The following is a 4,871-nucleotide window of genomic DNA, read 5'->3' as shown; positions in this document are numbered from 1 at the left end:
ACAAATTCCTTTAAGCATTGCTGCAGAGCCTGCCTGGAAGCTCAGGCAATGGAGGCTCCTCAAGGATTCAGGCACTCCTGAAGGTGAGTGGGAAGGTGGGAAACAAAAGTTCTGATTTCTGATTTTGTCACGTCCTGCCCACATTGCAGTGGCTGATGCTCCACTGCTCTGCTCAGTGCCAGAGCTCCCATTTTGTTGTTTTATTTTGATTAGTTCACCAGGGTATAACATGAAGCAGGCGTGATTTGGGTTGTGAGCTGCCAGCAAGCTGTCAGTCAGCTGCCATGGATGTGCTGGGCCTTGGTCTCTGTCAGCTGATCCTGGAGGAGAAATTGAAATAGTTTTTTGAGGTGGTATCACTGCACCCTGACCCAGACCACAAGGCTCTGTTCTGGTGTTGACAACAACAATGAACCACAGTGAACTGATGGTAAACCCTTTCACCTGGTCAGAATGAGATTGAATTAATCTTGCTGTGGGAGGGGGGGCTCACAGCACCCGAGTGTGGCTGAGCAATGCAAAACTCAGGTGTCAGAGAGGGAAAGGGCTTTTCTGCCGAGGATAAATCATCAGCAGGGTTATAGCCTGCTTGGTAAATAGGCTGAGAAGCTGAAGCAAAGCTAAAATACCACTATACAACCAGAGGTGTTCAGGAAACCACTGTGTGCTTCAGCTTTGTAAAATTGAATAGCTGCCCTGTTTCGACCCAGACGTGGTTAATCTTCAGCTGCAGATGAGACACTTTGTTTATAGCAGGCAAAGGCAGCCTGCAAGGGGCTTCAGTTAGATGCAGAACCCCCATTATCAACAAGAATAATCCTTGATTACTAAGAGCTGAAGTCCTTGCCAGGAAGAACATGTCTCCAAGTTTATACCCTTATGATCAGAAGGATAATCTATCAATAATCCATTTTTTTTAAGGAAGAAGAACTGGAAAAGCTGTTTGTGAGTGGCTGAGACTGCATTTTGTTGGTTGCCAGTGCTGAAAGGATGTATTATCACAGTCCTGGGCACTTAATCATTGAGTGGAGTACACAAAAATAGCCAGGAAAGTTGCAGGCTGTGCTGAATGGGTTGAAAGGTTGTGGGAACATGTTCTGGCACACCCTTGTGCTGTGGTGAGATACACAACGAGGGGGCAGGGGAGAGAGCATTTCAGCAGGCCTGAGCAAAGGGGAATATACTCTTGTTTCCATATAAACCCTCTTCTCTCTTTCACTCGGCATCATTTTGCTTCCTGGAGCAGAAATAATTTCCATTAGTCATTCAGGGTAACACGTTTCTAATGCATACAACGTGGAAATGTCTCAGCAGCAAATCTGCGGTCCAGTTCAAATGCTGGGAAAAAGCTTTAGTATATTACACAATAAAATATTTGTAAGCACAGATGACTTGAATTTAAGAGGAACTTTGGTCATCTGGAAAATAAACCAACACAAAATTACAACATGACAATAAATGAGCCAAGTGGGGAACCTCCCTGTGACTCTTAAAAAACCACCACCATTTCAAGAAAAACCCAAGGCCATTGTTGGAGCAGCAGGTACCCCAAGGAAAATAGGATACAGAAACATGTGGTTGGCTACCTGTGGTATATATTAAGAAACAGCCCATAAAGCCCAGTCATTGTGCCACAGTTAATATCAAGTTAGCTGCCTTGCTGCCAGACCAGCCAAGGCATGAATACTAATGCTGCCCTCAGCTGCCACAGAAATTGTCTCTTTGCATAAGAGGAGCGAAGACCTTTTGTCCTTAACTTGCTCGTGCCAGGACTAAGCCAGGAGCTCCAGCTGCATCTGCAATCAGGCAGGCTCTGCTTAGCAGCCCTGAACTCTCAGCATTGTATTTAAAACTCACTCTCCTCCGCCTCCCGGGGAGAAAATGAAAAGGAAGGCTGCACGCACGCCCTGTGCTCAGGGTGGCCCAAGGTAGTGTCCCTGCTGGGTGCACAGCAAGCCCAGCAAAGCACGGCCAGAACAGCTTTTTGAGCACTTCAGCTGTGTGAGCACAGCAGGGACCCAGCGAGGCCCTGTGGGGCAGCAGCAGAGACAGGAGCTGGTGGGGGCTGTGGGCAGGGCTGTGCTGGCAGGGCTGGAGGTGCAGGGATGCAGGCACAGACCCCAGACCCTCTGGGGCCATGGATGTGCCTCCTATGGGAACATCCACAGTTCCATGGGGCTGCAGGGAAACAGAGCAGCACAGCTTTGTGCAGACCCTCTGGGGCCAGGGGTGTGCTCCCTATGGGAACATCCCTGATTCCATGGGGCTGCAGGGAAACAGAGCAGCACGGCTTTGTGCAGACCCTCTGGGGTCAACGGTGTGAACCCCTACAGGAATATCCCCAGTTCCATGGGGCTGCAGGGAAACAGAGCAGCATGGCTTTGTACAAATCCACAGGCGAGTGGAATTCCTTCTCACCGGGCACAGGGGTGAGCAGGGCTCTGCCCCAGTGAGCAGGACTAGCAGAGGGGTCCCTTCAGCCCTGGATGGGCAGAAGCACACCGACAGCCAAACCACAGGCTGTGTGACTCAAAACTAGAGCCCTTCTCTGTGTCATGCTTTCTACCTGCTATGGCTGGAAGTGCTGAGATAAGGAAGTTCAGAAATTAATTTTCATGAAGAATTTTTTTCCTGCTGCCTTTATGTTTGAGAATATCCTTGCTTTTATGTTATACCGCTCCCCCAGCAGTCTCACATGACTTTCTTGAAGATTCACCTCCACAGTGGAGTTACTGTGGGGCTGTTTGAATAGCTGTATTTTCAGAACACCTGTTTCTGAACAACCCAGTGCAAAACCAGGCTTATTCTGAAAGAAGAAAACCTTATTCAGATTAATCACAATACTGTGTCAAAACTGACTTCTTTTCAGGAGTTGATTAGGTTAAATCAGAACAGGTGGAAGAAGAGTGTCCACAAAGAGAAGGAACAGCCTACAAATTCACACTCTCTCTTATTCAGAATGAAGTGGCAAGCATGGACAACTGTCCCATTGCACACAGTTAAAAAATAGGAGTATATAGGTGTGAATCTGATACAAAGGTGCAACATGAGCCTCCCAAGCCCTACTTTTTCTTCTAAGCATGTAACAACTGAATGAATATTAGTTTCTCCAGTCACTTGCCTGTCTTATGCAATGAACTTTGCTCTTTCACACTTCATGGTGACTGTTTCCCCCCTACTTACTTGTGCAAACATCAGCTTTATCTTTATCACTCTTCCAGTCCTGCTTCTTCAAACAGCTGGATGTGTACAAACAGCCAATTCCTCATGATGTAACACTTCCAATTTTCACATAATTGCCTTGCTGTCAGCTACCTGCAGCAAGCCAGTCCATTCAAGCAAACAAGAATTCACTGCAGTTATGTCAGTCACAGGCTGTTTTCAAGAATCCAAGGGATCTCTTGATCTCAGTATACAAACTATCACTTCTCTGTCAGTGAATCCATGAAAAGCAACAGAACAAAAATAATGGTGACACTGAATAATTCAGTAATACACTCTGACAATATCTGCTAAACTCCTGTCAACACAGCCTACCTTGCTGTTGCTGGAGCTGGCTTTACAGTCACACAGACTGTAAAGCAGTCTGGTTTTTGGATACTTAACACCTTTGGCAAAACAGGAATAGGAGAATAAACTGGTATTTTTATCATAGTGATGTTACAACTAGAGGGATAAAACCCCAACCAAAACAGGTTTGTCACAGTTATAGGCACATGGATGTAAGAGTGATCAGCTCTCCTAGGTCAGCCTTGGGTTTGTGCTCATCTCCTAGGTCTTTGCTGCTTGGGTTTGTGCTCATCTCCTCCTCTGCCACACTCACAATACAAGTGAGAGCACTTATGAGGCAACCAGGGAGTTACATAATTTATGACCCAAACAAAAAAATCCAAGGATGGCACAGAAGTGGGTGGCTGAAGATGCTTTGCCAAAGGATTCAGTCATTCTTCAGACAAGAGAAGTAAACCATAAATCTGAGTGAAGACAAGACAGAGGTGTTAATGTAAGTGGAGCTACTACTGTGGCTCTTTAATGTGCAGGAATGAAGCACTTCCTTGGCTGTTGTGGGTTTTGTATGTAGAATCTCTTTAGCTCACGAAAGAGGAGAATCAGAAGTGGTTGTCTTATGTTTGGGCTTTCTACAAATTGGATAGAAGATCTAATGTAGTATAAATATCTGCAACCCAGACTAAAAAGTGAGTAACCTGAGCTAACAGGCAAAAGACAAAGCTGAACAAATTCAATAAATCAGTCTTTTCACAATATCCAAACTCTAGAACAATTTATGTATAACTGTAATGGACCTGTAATCATGCAAAGCATTTAAATCAAGATTGAACAACTTCAAAAATAAGAACCGTTATAGATCCAGCAGTTAAAAATACTATATTGAAAAATTAAGATAAAGTATTCAGACTTCATTATACATAATGCTTTCTGATTTTTGAGTCTTTGTCTAGCTGCACAAGACTGGAGTAATGTGTCTTCCTGCTGTACTTTTAGTCCCTGGAATTTTTCCATAATGCACCAATTAAGATGGAAAGTTAGTTATTCTGATTAGAAAAATATGTAATTCAGACCAAGGCTTAAAATTTAAAGGTTATCTTTGATTGCAATTTTGCTTTTTCTCTTCTGGGTTCATGCTGTCCTCATATCAGCAATGCATTAATGTATAAAACTACTGACATGAAATGTTTGACTAATTTCAGAAGAAATTACATATGGACTCTTTCATGTTTGCTTTCCCTTCACCCACGCTTTGCATTGTATTTGGCATTTTGTGGAGTGCAGCAGAAGAGCAGTTTGTTATGGGTAAAGCTGCTCTTTGAAGGACAACACATGGACACTGTACAGTAGCACAATGTATTTTA

The sequence above is a fragment of the Zonotrichia leucophrys genome, chromosome 3 (assembly GCF_028769735.1).
Source record: "Zonotrichia leucophrys gambelii isolate GWCS_2022_RI chromosome 3, RI_Zleu_2.0, whole genome shotgun sequence".
NCBI lineage: Eukaryota > Metazoa > Chordata > Aves > Passeriformes > Passerellidae > Zonotrichia > Zonotrichia leucophrys.
Note: the sequence above shows the minus strand (reverse complement) of the source record.